Source organism: Hermetia illucens, chromosome 1, assembly GCF_905115235.1.
Source record: "Hermetia illucens chromosome 1, iHerIll2.2.curated.20191125, whole genome shotgun sequence".
NCBI classification, from domain to species: domain Eukaryota; kingdom Metazoa; phylum Arthropoda; class Insecta; order Diptera; family Stratiomyidae; genus Hermetia; species Hermetia illucens.
In genome coordinates this window covers 176,238,944-176,252,915 of record NC_051849.1, presented here as the reverse complement: position 1 = coordinate 176,252,915, position 13,972 = coordinate 176,238,944, and the positions used below count along the sequence as shown (strand labels likewise).

The window sequence follows — 13,972 nt, the reverse complement described above, 5'->3', positions numbered from 1 at the left end:
AAGTGACCGGAATTGGTTGAAGCCCCAAAGAGTGGGGCACATTGGGTGAATTCAAAAGATTTTTTCTAAAGCTAAAAGTGAAGAAAAGCCACCCGGCCTATTTTGAATAATCCGATTGCCAGTAGATTCAAAGTAGGGAGAGCGGATTTGAAAAAGATACTTTATAATAAATAGAATGAATAAAGTAATGAAATATACATAAGACTCGTAGAATTAGTGGGCTGCAGGGGGTGACCGTCTTCAACGCTACCAGTCATGAATTCTACTTCTTTCGAAATTGTTTTTGTATCCATTAAAGAAGCACTTTGCGTTGAGTAGCAGCAGCACCACAAGAACTCTGGTAGGCAGATGGGTAGGATGGTAGGCACTTGATCACAACTACCATCACACGATTTCCCAACGCCAAGAGTCACACAGTTCAACTTATATATCCACGGTATACACGGCTCGACTGCTAAATGTATGAATGAAGAAGTAAAAGGTATGTAGAGCGGGAGAGTAGGCTGCCAAGCCAGACACAGGTAGTAGTACGGAGGGTCTGGCTACCTTTCTGTTGGGAATTCAGGTGAGGTAGATCGATCATATACCTGTGGAAAAAGGCTACCGACTCAACGGACAGTACACTAAAATATATTTCTTCATTCACATATAGTGCAAGATCGCTGCGTCGTGATTGAATTAAATACGAAAATTTAAGTACAGTATCTGAGTATCTATACTGGCTACTAGACATATTAAAAAAGATATCTGTTTCGTATATTAGTGATATACATATCTACTTGTATTACGAAGCCTTTTGGAAGTTGAATTGTTGATTTTTTTGGAAAGATTTAATTATTTGTTGGTGGTACTAATTCTTGGTAGAGAGTTAGTGGAAAAACACCTCAAATTTATAGAACTACAATCTTGCTTGCTTGGTTCGGTTGCTCTAGAAAAAAAGAAATTCTAAAATAAGCCAAGTGGAATTTATTTCGGTGTAAAGTGACTTATCTTCTTGTGAACGAAAATTTATGATTTGAAGTTGTGTTGTGCACGGTGATAAACTTACATTCGAAATAATAATAAAACTCTGGAGTGCTATTTATAAATTTGCAGTGCCGGCGCTTTTACATCAAAAGGTAAGATTCAAATTTTTTTATCTTGCATCTTGCGATAATATCTATATATTTCATCATATTGGAAAGAATTTTTGTTTCTGTTAACCTAGTAATTGGGAAAAATAATAATTCATATTTGAATTGTATTATGTCCATATATAGTGCTCAATTCATTAAAGACTAAATGGTTCATCTAATTTTTGTTGCGTCTCTCTGTAGATGCTTTGATATATGAAAGCCAATAGAGAAGGCGATCTAAAATGCCAGATATATCCAACATCATTGATTTAAGTATCTTGTTTGAAATAGTTCCGTCGGTATTATTGGTAAAAAGGTATTATATGTTTGTATTTTCTAATTTTCATTGACATTTTATTGGCTATGTCATTATATATCTAATAACGTTAGCTACGTATATATAATATTTGCACTGAATTTATCAAATATTGCAACATACCCCTTAAGTTTGGCTGTGTGTAGTTTGGTTCCTCCACTGATGCTATGTTCCAGTTAATACTGCTTGGTGTGTGATACGCCCTCTTATAGTTTTCTCATTGATATATAATATATCCACCTACTTCTTGTATACTTTCATATACAGACTAAACGTATAATCAGATGAGCACATAAAAATTATTAAATACATGCAATATATATAAAATATGAATATGGCGGGTGCTCTTTGTGAGGTCCATATACATCAAGCATATACTCATCCGTGTACCAACTTTGACATTCTTCTCAAATATGAGGTCTTCTGAATTTCTATATGCTCTGGCTACAGTATGTATATAGATTATTGAACAACGCAGTTTATACTCATTTATATTCATTTAGACGTATATAAACCCATTCATGTTTGTCTGTAAAAATGAAATGTAACGAAAAATCAACGACGTAAAATATGAAAAAATAAACAGAGAATGTAAATATGATTACTGCAGTAAAGGCAGGTACGACAACAACAATAGCGTTAATTATATACATAAAAAATAAAATAAAGTAAGACGCCATCTGTAGCAACCAACAATCAACAAATCAGTTAGTGAGTTCAAGTCAGACCAAGTAACAGGTCAGTTAGTTGATCGTGGCGTACGGAAGCGTTCGGAAGTGCCATTTAAATTTACGCAAATTGGCTTTAATAACTATTGAAACTTTAGATAGAATCTTGAAGATTATCCAGTGAATTTGAATTGATTCGACTTTAATTATAATTTCTCTAAATAAAATTTAATTTTATGAAAATTTATTCGAAAATATTGAGTGTCTTTTATGTCTATCCCTGAATTTTGATTATAGTTGATGTAATGTTGAAAAAACTAAGAATTTCGGTAAAAACTAAAAGTAAAAAGTGCCCTTAAATATGAACTTCCCACTCAGTTAGGAAGATAATTTTAAAAAAATTTCAGTGATTTGTGTAAATTATAATAATTTCATAACACGTTCCAATAATTTTGGGTAAGTTCATTCAACTTTATCAAATTTATTTAACGGTCGCCTATTGTGTCGCATCAAAAATTCCATATTGCTCAGCGAAACCAAACACAACTGGGTGGTATTTCCACTTGGGGAGACAATGGCGCGTAACACAGTAGACAGGGAATCATAGCGCCACCAAACAAGTAGTGAGCAAGCATCCAACTAGATTTTGCTACTGGTATTACACATTCATGTTCTCTATCTCGCTTGCACGGCGTAATACATCTACAATATATATCATATAATTTATCGGCAGCAGGCACTAATCAGCTACTGGTCTTAAGCGCCTCCCTTTCGGGATACCATTGATTTAGTTGCCTTTTTTCGGCTGCTAACTACTTGTTCTTTCATACATTTGAATGCATGCATCTCATTTGCACATTGTCTATCCCCCTCATGTGTGTTTGCTGCGGCGCACTACATTGTTCACGTTCACTGAATGACGAAGTAGTGATTGTGATGATGATGGAGATGATGATGATGATATGTGCGAGGCAAAGCAGGCGATGACTCACTGACTTACCGAGGTTGATTCGTAGGCATGTGTGAACCTCGCTGCGAATGCGCACTCATTCTCCCCATGACCAGTTTGTGGTGGTGTTGGTGCGTAATGCTGTAGTCGTCTCTGTTTAACTACGTTTGCGCAGTAGGTTTGGGCTATGGAACCTTTCCGTCGTTTTTTGCCTTCGTGTCGCTGAGCGATTATTGCTGGAGGTATGCGCAACACAGTAGTCTATCCGCTTTGTGCGCAATGCGTTCAAAGAAAAACCACTTGCGCATGCGTGCGTACTAATCAGTATACTATATTTATGTGGGAAGTATTCATACTGGGACAGACAGCGCTTGCCCCATTTTATAGGCTTTTTTAGTGCATTTCCAAAGTTATGACCGTACTAAATTGTTTCTTGAATCTTCTTTGTCTTCATCATTGGCGACACTTTTTGAGGCCAAGTTCAAGATGGAAATTTGACGGGAAATCATTTCTTTTTTTTATGACGAACCTCCAACTAAATACTAGAAAAAACCTCATTATAATAAAATTAGTCAAGTGAAATTTTTCTTCATCCGATTTTGTCGATCTTCAACGGAAATATTCCATAAAAAAAATCATTTGAATTTTCCACATTTTTGCTACATTTCCTCTATAACTGCTCAGCTACTACGGACCAGTTTTGTGTGCGGTGCGCTCAGTAACGTACTGGACCGAGTATATAGTCAGCAAGCAGGCTAAGATATTGTGTTTATTCATCGCAACGTCAGACCAAGCTGGCTCATTTATATACATATATATATGTATATACCGCCAGACGAGTAAGCACCTTAACAGTGCTGGAGGCGTGAGCGAGACAGGCTGAGCGGTAGTCGTACGTCGCTACTGGCTACTAGTTTTACGCGATGTTATTGGATGAGGAGATCTGACTTCCGAGCAATGTTTCGTTACCTTTTACTACTTGTTGGCCAGCAATAGTTGTTGGTTGTTGGTGACTCTGTTGTTGGTGAACGGATTTTGTCAGTGTTTCAATTTTTCGTAGACTACTTCTTTACTGATACTCTAAGATACTTTGGGGTATTTCGTCAACTAACTGGTCTTGCTTTTCGCTCGTTCATTCGTTCGGACTTATAAATAGTATCGGAATTTCATTCTTGCTATTTAATACTAGCTACTGTTTATTGCTGTGTATAATATATCGTCATATGGTGTGATATTCGTGATAAATACGTAATTTATTGAAATTTTATTATTTAAGAGAGCGAAAAGAATAGTAAAATAAAATTCGGAATACACTAATTCATGAATGAAAATTATATAACTGGACTTTAAGGAGAAAATGCATTGTGCCGTGATTTTTATAGCACTCTTGATGAATAGTTAGTGGTTTAGTTGTGAATGACCTGGAGATAGTCGGCCCAGTATTGAATATCCATATAAAATTTTATTACTGGTTTTGTTTTGTAACAACGAACTAGGTAAGTCTGAAACTATACCTAATTGGGTGCTTAATTATTTAAATATGCATGCATATGGCTGGGAATGTACTTTTGTAGCTCATTCGTGCTATTTCACACTATAAGGCTACATTGATAAAATCACATCAAGAAAATTATGCTAAATTTTTTTAGATGCACTGTATACAATTATCATATTACGGGGGGTCGAGATGTTAGTGAAATGTTTTCAAACTAGGTTGATGTTTCAAGTCCGAAATGCATTTGACAGTTTGGTACCATTTGTACCTTTCTTTTCATCAGCAGCAAATTTGGCTTCATTTCACTATGAATAATTATTTTTTTTATGATATATTTCAGACATTCAATATTACGTATTTGCTACTTTATGAATGAATGAATAAATTAGTTAGAAATGAAATATGATTCCCCTTTCCACCTTTCTATTTTAAATTGAACGATTTACATGCAATAATATTATATTGGTAGATAGACGTAATGATCAAGAATTTTAAACTATTCAATCAACGTGCTGGTGGTCTCATAGCACGAAATTTTAGAGAGAGAATTTTCGATCACATTTTATAGAATATATTTTTTATTTATTTATATTTTTCGGCCTACTGGTATTCTTATGAAACATTGCATTTCTCAAATGAAACTTTCGTCAGATAAGATGAAAAATCTTGAAGTATGACATAAAAGTGTAAATAGATAAAATAAAACTTAAGGATTTGCTATTTTAATTTTTTTATATCTTCAGCGTCTCGGCCCTAGGGTGTCTTTCAAGTGAACTTCTGTTAAATCTGTTCAACAAAAGATGCTACTGTGGGCCGAAATAGCACATATAGAAAAAATCTATTGTTTTAATTTTTTCTATTTTTTTCATATAGAAAAAATCTATTGTTTTGATTTTTTCTATATGTGCTATTTCGTCGCCTTCGCTATACTTTATTCTAAATTGACAAAATGTACTCTAAAGCCTCTTATGAAGTCGATATAATTAATAATTGGTAGTGTCGATTAAGAATAGTGTAATTTTTCGATGCAGAAATCCGGAGTATCCGAAGATGAAGCCTAACAAATTCGTTGACATTCAAATGAGATTAAATTATCCAATAATGTCGCTAGCAAGAAAGTATAGAATCCATAGAAATTCAAATTTATTTTGAGAGCTTCCGGTTACATTCAGGTAGCGATCATCAAATGAACTTTAAATATCAGTTCAGGAAAACATTTTTATAGTAGCGCAGTAATGAATAAAAACATGGTTCAATAACAAGACAAAAAATTTATTGGGGTTTCACTATCTTGAGTAATAGGGGGTCTCAGCCTCTTAAATCAAGATTTTTCTCAAAATCCTTCGTGATTAATCTGAATGGCTACTTTTTGGCAGCACTTCTAGCTACTAATGGAGAAATGTGTCCACCGTTGTATATCAAATACTTAATGATTGTATTATTATAAAGAAAAATGATTTGCGCATGTCATGGTGTTACGTGCATGAAAAAAAATTGTGCCATTTTGTCCTCAAGAAGAAGCAGCCGTCATTTGTTATCTGGAGATCTTAAGTACAATTATGAATACCAAGAAAATTTTGATACATTGCGTTTTGAGTTTTGAAATAGAACAAACTGTGCTCAAAAACATGTAAAAAGCAAAATGAAATTATTAAAATTAGGATTTTCAATAAAATATATTTATCTAAAAGATCTGAATATTTTGTTCATCCAGCTTTAGTGCTAATTATACTTTCCATTTATCGAGATGCACTCTGAGTACAAGATTCAATGCATTGAGAAATAAGTACATTTCGTAGCCATACCTTCGTAAGGTTTATTCTGTTATAAACCTTTTATTTTCAATTTGGTAGCCAAAGGAATATGATGGTACTTCGGGTGGATAAGAGCTTCCTGAGAAATTTTCTGGTATGCTAGTCTAGGATCTTCCCTTCGCCACCACGCACATCATCATTAAAGGGGACTTTTTAACTCCCGCTTGCATACAGAAAGGGTGGAACTTTTGAACTTTTCCATTGGCTGTATTCGAAATGAAATAAACTAGTCTCACAATACCTTTGATGAGGATTCAAGACTGAAATTAATCAGACTTACTTCTTGTAAAATAATTTTGAAATAACTTTTAATTCAAGTTCTATCGTTCCCTGGTCATCCCCTGTGAATGTTTTATATTCATATTTAGCTCCTTCATTTTCTCCCACAATTTTCCTTTTTTTGAGGGACAGTATCAAATTATACCAAGTTGTTCAGACCGACGCTTCAATGTTCAAGTTGACAATAAGACATCATTATCAGTTTCCGTTTTTTTTGGATTTCTTCAAAATTGCAATAATTTTCAAATCACAACCTTGGCCATTCTATGCGTTTGCCTTAGAATTGGTTGATCGCGAATATATTTAACATTAGAACCTGTACCCATACTTATTTCTTCCAATCAGGTAATTCAACAATAACGTTTACTATGAGAGCAAGGATAACATATATCCTGAAGTAAAGCTGGGAACTACTCTCAAATTTATTAATACACAACAAACAAACAAAGCTTAAATATGGAAACAACCTGCGTTTAATTCTGATGGATTATATCTTCAATTAGCAACTACATCAGTAGTAACATTTTCGGTTACTTTCTAGTTTATATTTCTGTGACTGACAAAAGCTTTTCCCATTTTGGGTTAGAATTGTCAAAAAGAATAAAGGTTAACTTGTAATTTATCTACAGAGCCAAAGGAAGTTACAGAGGACCCATGAATTCCAACTTTCGAAATACAAATAATTCCATAATGATGCATAACTGTTCTGTAATATTTTGTAATATATATTACAATGACTGCGAAAACTAGTTTATTAGTGGTTTAATCTGGAGATTATGAAAATGCTACGGTTTGGTACGGAAAAGCTGTTAGTTGATTTTCCAGTAGCAAATTTCTACCAGAATCTCCCTTACGAGATTTTCTAAAGTAGTACAAAAGTGTCCTTTTATCTTTTATTTTATTTGGGTTGCTAGCCTCTTTCATTTACATTGTTTCAAGTCCTTTGTATCAAAAATTACCTTCCCCACGATAATATTGCACTTCCGTTTCAAGTTGATCATCCCTGGGATTGACTTTTATCGTATTTGATTATTTCGAATTATTTAGTTATTTATTCTTAATATCACTCATTGTTTTCTTGAAAGAAAAAAGTCATATTGTAACCTGTGAATGTAAGTTCGCCATTAATTAAAAACGCTCAGCATTTTTTCTGAAGTACTGTTTTTCTCACTACATTTCGCCACAAACTGGAGCATTTTCTAAATGGTATTTCGTTTGAGAAAATCTTGTGAGAATGGAGAAGTATCTTTAGCTATTTTGCTTTTGTGAACTTGGATTATTAGAAAATACATCGATCGAAAATTGTTAAGCATTGAGTATGCGATAAAAGCTGTTCCTTTCAACATCTATCTCTCGTAATAAGGACCAATGGGCTCAATTAAATCACACTCACAATACGAATTAGCCGCAATCATAAAGGAAATTAGGTCTATCCACCTTTAATATCATATTTTATCTATACAGAGTAAAATGTTCAGCTTTGAAACTTCCATTAATTTAAATTTGTCCTCTTATATTATAAATTGTTCACCCCCGCATGTTATGCTGTAATCAGTCGTAGTTAGGGGTGAACTTCTGGGAATTGCTAGACAATAGTCCAGGCATACTGTCATAAGCTAGGGGCGACAGTGATGAAAGAAGCTTGTTTTTTCGTGAAGATGAGAGGACATAATTAATAATTAAAAAGGTCGATGTTATCTAATGAAACGTTGGTCAGTCGATCATAATGTGAAATCTAATTCAATTCTCGGGGACTAATACTGTAAAGAATATAAATAGTGTCTTCAAATATTCATATTTTGCGTAACGCTTTAAAGTACGTAGACCAAGCTTCAAAATATGCCTTTCTAGTTCCCTTTTACGAGACTAGTTAAGTCTCAATAGTAGTAGTAATACTAGGAGGCTCAGTACAGTCTTTTCTTTTCAACGAATAATCTTATATTTAAAATAGAAGTTTTGTGATTTCATCCTTATAAAAATTTAAAAGTTAATGTGTTGTTTTTGAATTTATTTCTTTGTTCAATTTTACGAGGTCTGATCAAAAAGTTCAAGGCCTCTCAATAACTCTAATTTATCCTCTTCTCCTTGGAAGCGAATACACTTCTCCCACCGGTGTTCCGTTCATCTGGAAAACTCTGTTTCATGGATGTTGTTCAGCTGCTCTAGCGTTTTTTCCTTGAGCTCTTCTATCGTCACCCGGAGTCAGGTCAGGAGAATAGTGGGGATGGAGAAGGGTTGTCATCGAGTTTTTGGCAAAAAACTCGCGAATGAGTAGCGCGGTGTGACAAGGCGCGTTGTCGTGGTGGAAAAACTACTCGCCTGTTGCCTACAATTCTGGCCTTTTCCGGCGAATCTTCTGGCGTAAAGTTCTCAGGGTTTGGAGGTATCGATAAGGATCAGTTGCCTCACCTTGCGGAAGGAATTCATGACGGATGACATCTAACATTCGAATCGAAGAAAACAGTGAGCATCACTTTAACGGTTTCTCACTTGGCGAGCTTTTTTTGGTCTTGGTGATTTTTTTGACTTCCAATGGGACGACTGCATCTTGGTTTCCACGTCGCAGCTATAAACTCCGCATTCGTCATATGTACTGATGGTTTTCAAGTAGTTTCCGTCAGCATTGGTCATTTCCAAGAGTTCCTGATAAACCTCCAGGCGATACGCCTTTTGATCCTCTTTCATCAGTCGTGGAATAAACTTGGCTGCAACCCTTCTCATCTGCAATTTTTGGATCGAAATCGTCGCAATCCTTTGGCATCTCTCGAATCGTCAAACGTTGATTGGAATGCGCAAGGACACTCTGGCCACATAAAAGTCGTCAATTGAGGTTGAAGGCCTTCCTGAACGAGGGTCATCTTCCGTTGATGTTCTGCCTTGCTTGAACCGTTTAAACCACTCATGACACCGTGAACAACTCATCACTTCACCACCAAAGGCTTGCTGCAGCACTTAAAAAGCTTCCGTGAACGATTTGTCGAATTTAACGCAAAATTTTACGCAATCACATTGCTCCTAAGAGATTAGATTTTTGTCTGCTATTTGTAGCCTAGGCTTAAATTTATAGACAAGGGGTAGCTTCCTCGAAACCACAATTTTTAGTTTTCAATGTAAATATGTATTTCGGCAGCAACTTACCCCCTTCATCAGTACAAAGCCACTGTAGCTGAAGCTTGAAGTAGTGAACTTTGTTTGCCTCCTCCTCCAAATCCAGAGTTGTTTGGTTGAAGGCCATGCAATAAGCATGTGTGTCATCAAGGTGCTTGAGGGAAGTTGGAATCTAGAGCCATCCATGTCTCTCGGCCAAGGCAGCGTGGAGAATGTCAATAGTAACGCCAACGAATAACATGAGCGGTAAGATGGAATCCCGCAAAACTTTATTTTGGATTTCAAAGCCCTCTGAGATTTTAACTTGCCGCAGCACGCTACATTTTGCACCGTCAAATATCGACATAGTTATTAGTTACTCCGGAATGCCCCTTCTGCGCAGAGTATTCCAGATACCCTGCCTGCTTATGCTATCGAAAACGCTTTCGAAACCGATGAGAGGCAGGTGAAGCGCCGATCCATCTAAACTCCGCACTCTTTTCAAAAATATCGGTACAGGAGAGTCCAGAGCGAAAACCAGTCTGCCCTTTGTCAAAAAAGCTTTCGAGGTATTTTGTGCTGCACTCTAGGATAAGATTAGCTTTAAGGAGAAATAGCCATTCTGGGGCAGAGCTCATGAATTATGTGTTATGTGTTAGTTCAAATCACTTTTTATTTTTCTGGTATTACAGTTTTTGTCTACCTTCAGGTTGTCAAGTAATGACGCGTAATATATCCCCGTGATTGGTTTATCTTTTTCAAGACACCATTTAAACATATGTCTGGGGCTATCCAAAAAATACTGACCATCTCAGAAGCTTAAGGAGGCATATTATCGTATTCGCAGCCAGTTCATTGTTTGCAGTCAATCATTTCACTATTTTGTCTTTTGAAGTGTGTGGTGGTAGAACCAAATTTCATGTATCAACTGCCCAGCAAAATCTTGGAAATTTAACGTAAATTTTCTAGGGTCGATAGCAATGAACACTTCGATTTAAACAGACAAGGTGATGAATGAAATTGTCGGTATAATGCAGGTACAAATTTACTGAGATCAATGGAGAGATGAGTACATTGCAACAGATTTTTATTGTTGGCTCCTTGGGGATAATTAGGCCCAATTTAAGGAAACTTTTTTCTCCCGGATAGAAGTTTTTCTACCAGCTGGTGAATACTGCGCTTCCAGCTACATACCTTTTATGACCGTAAGATTGTGCATGAGGTTAACCCAATTATAAATCCATGGCGGAAGTAGTAGGTATTCTCTAGTCATCATCGCAGCCCATGGAAAGCCTAACCCGTTTACAATTTCTTGAATACGAGTAGCTTTATCCATTACAGTCGCCAGTTCTTTATTTCTTGCACCTTTAGCAATACTCTAATGACATTAACCGCCCATATTTCACCCTTATGAGGGTACACATTTAGAATAGAAGTATTCTAGTCGTTTAACTGCCATTTGTTGTGTGAAAGCTAAGCAAAATTGCTAAATAGTTTACAAGGTTTAGCGTAAGTTGAAAGTTCGGCTTATCTAAATATATAATAAATGAAGCTATTCCAGGTCAAAATCTGTGGCAAAGTTCAGATCCAAAATATTATTTTCGAATTTAACGGGTGAGACTGTCGCAGGACATTTTCACTCAATCAAATTTTCAGTTAAACGTAAATATAGGTAGGTGAATATATTAAGAATTGAAAGAGGTCTTGCTGGAAAAATTCTAGATGGAAACGGAATATATTGCAAAACTGAAGATGGTTCAGTGTCCTTTTTTGCACTTCTTACCTATATCTTCCTCTAGCTTTTTTTGCTGAGCGCTCTCCACCATATTCTCTACGTGACTGCCGTTACCTACCTAAATATGTCACGATATGGTAAGGATATGATAAGGTATTAACTTGTATAAGCCGCCATGGACAATTGCGGAGAATAAAGGGATGGTAGTTTGGCAGTAGCGATCCATGCCACACAATATATACTGGAACCAAAAACTGATTTGGCTTGTCGCGCCATTGAAGAGCCGTTGAATGAGTTTCAAAATATTAGATGTTATTGGTGTCGGATGATTGAAAGTATAAAATCGTTATTGCAATTAGAGTTACTCTCCTGCAAAACAAAGACTTAAAGAGAAAACTAATTAAAAAACTTAGTAGCACTCCCACGCCTCGCTCCTTACTTAAGCAATTACATTGACTATTGTAATGCAAATTAACCTATGATTACAGTCTCAACTGAAATTTCCATAGAAGTAGCTTTAAATAATTAACAATCAACCGGGGTCGCCTCTGAAGGAGTGCAATTTTTCACTCTTCATTAATTTTCATATGAAACGAAAGGTGAGTCTGCTTAATGTCTTTATTGTTCTCTACTGTTTTGTTTTTATAGAAACCCTGTAAATTGATCCGTGTAAACTTGAACATCTAAATACATGCATTCAACTTGTATTGTATAATTGCTTACATGATTAAGATACGTCTTCGCCGAGTAGTTACTTGCTACTGTTGTAATTTTAATTATTCATACTCCATCACGAGTCTTGACGGTCATTATACGTTTTGTTAGAATAAAATGGTGTTTTATTATTAATATTACGGGATTTTAATTACTTATGTAGCAATCAATAAGTTGGCTACTAGATCGTGACGGGAACTAACTTAGCACTATTCATTTCATGTGAATTTGAAAACGCAGCAAAAGTTCATTTTTATAAAGAAAGGCGAAAAGTGGTTAGCGGTTTCTATTGATTTTCTAGTGCTAGCTTTCAGTTCTCATGCTTAAGCTCTTTGAGTAACTTTCCGCGTAATATTTATCATTAATAGTTAGATTTTATCAATTAATTTTTCTTAGAGCCATGCATCATATTCACACGGATAGATATTTGTTAATTACAAAACTTGTTCGATATGAGTAGTCAAGGAGAGAAATGATTTATTTGCACTTGTCAAAGGTTGATATCTATAAATAAATGAAAATCGTTGAAGATACTAAGCGGTCGTTGAGCACCTGTAATATGTAATTAAGACAAGTTTAGAAATAATGAATCTTTTCATGCAAATGCAGATAAATATCAAATTTTGCACTTAACCGTAAGCGACAGATTTATTACTGGGCTACAGTTTTATTCATTGTGCTACTATCAATAATATATCTGAATAGTCTTCAATATTACTTTGTTGGCAAAACAAGATTTTACAGGTTTTCTCAATTAAAAATAATGTTAGTGTACCTGTTTCATAGTGTTTTGGTGCACACAAAATAGATGCAACTCAGAACGTTATCTAATGATGTATCTTTTATTTTATTATTTTAATTGTTTCTATTTTGATGTTCGTTTTGTAGAAAGAATAACTTATTGATAATTATATATCATTTTATGAGCATAAGAATCTTATATTTGCTAATTTCCCATCCCTCATGACGACCAAGGGTGATGTTCATTTTCAAGGTTCAATCATTCGGAAATGGGACTTGCATATATTGGTAGTTCCATGTGCATTATTATAATCTATCTATTATAATTAGCGACATTCACCCAAAAATATATATGAATAAAGAACTTTTTATTCAAGATAGATGGGATAAATCTTTCCAATACTCTTCGATCATTGTTTTGTGTTGCAAAACAATTTCCTTGTAGCATAATTCTCAAAGCAGTAAAACATGTGCTCACAGCATGATCACTTGGTTTTCCATCACCGAAAATGGAACTGATCTTTTCTTCAAATCCAATTTGTTACCCATAACAATTCGTATCTTTCTTGTTGATCCATTAGTTGTGGTTTTTGACGAGACCAGTTATGAATAAAATTCAGAAATTTTTATTGGAAAACAATGACCAGTGGAATTTTAGGGAATAATAGTAATTCACAAATTCTCACGGATGGCTATGTATATGTGTATAATTATTTTCCAGAATGTTGATCCCTGGATGCAAACTAGTAAAGATGTTATAACGCCGCCTTGTGGGAATATTCTTACATTGTTTACTTTGTACTTCCTTTAGAATTCAAGCTAATATTTAACATTGACTAATCGTGTAAGTACCTAGATGTATGTGGAATCATTCACGTCTATATATTATTGTGCACCAGATTTCGGATGAAGCGGAAGAAGGGTAAAGTTCGCTAGTTTCGTCGGCTATAAGGTTGATGATTACGGGATTCTGAGGTCTCCAAATCATCGTATACAGTATCGAGCCGTTCCCGTTTCAGTGGGCTTAGAGGATCAAACTATTAGTTAGCTAGCAAGTTA

At 35.2% G+C, this 13,972-nt stretch overlaps 1 protein-coding gene across 4 annotated transcripts in view; it reads left to right on the top strand.

The window, feature by feature from the left end:
- Positions 1-566: 566 nt before the first annotated feature.
- Positions 567-13,972, top strand: part of LOC119651100 (protein drumstick) — a 43,466-nt gene continuing 30,060 nt past the window's right edge. The window contains exon 1 of one of the 4 annotated variants that reach the window (XM_038054476.1): positions 567-1,118. The gene's annotated coding sequence lies outside the window, so the exon portion shown is untranslated. Of the gene's footprint in view, positions 1,119-2,134; positions 2,556-4,015; positions 4,545-13,972 lie in introns of those variants that run through there. The other 3 variants (XM_038054459.1, XM_038054485.1, XM_038054469.1) reach the window with 3 other exon arrangements.